Source organism: Sinocyclocheilus anshuiensis, unplaced genomic scaffold (assembly GCF_001515605.1).
Source record: "Sinocyclocheilus anshuiensis isolate Anshui unplaced genomic scaffold, SAMN03320099.WGS_v1.1 scaffold283, whole genome shotgun sequence".
NCBI lineage: Eukaryota > Metazoa > Chordata > Actinopteri > Cypriniformes > Cyprinidae > Sinocyclocheilus > Sinocyclocheilus anshuiensis.
Window position 1 is genome coordinate 811,634 of NW_015549605.1, and position 204 is coordinate 811,837.

The 204-nt window shown below is 39.2% G+C and overlaps 1 protein-coding gene across 4 annotated transcripts in view; it reads right to left on the bottom strand.

Moving 5' to 3' along the window:
- Positions 1–204, bottom strand: part of LOC107658806 (coiled-coil domain-containing protein 136-like) — a 33,738-nt gene that overhangs the window by 18,556 nt on the left and 14,978 nt on the right. The window lies entirely within an intron of this gene.

Here is a 204-nt window from a genome sequence, read left to right on the forward strand (position 1 = left end):
TTTTTTTTTTTGTTGCCAGAAATACTGTGAATTTAACTCAACTTGTACTGAACCTACAATATTCCTTTAGCCAATTCTTCTCTGCTCTAATAAACATTAGCTCATGCCACGAAATGGCATTTAAAAGTTGTCTTGCTGTCATTCCCACATTCTCTGTTTGGAAAGGAGATGTGCAGCTATGCATGTCCCACACCCACACCCCCA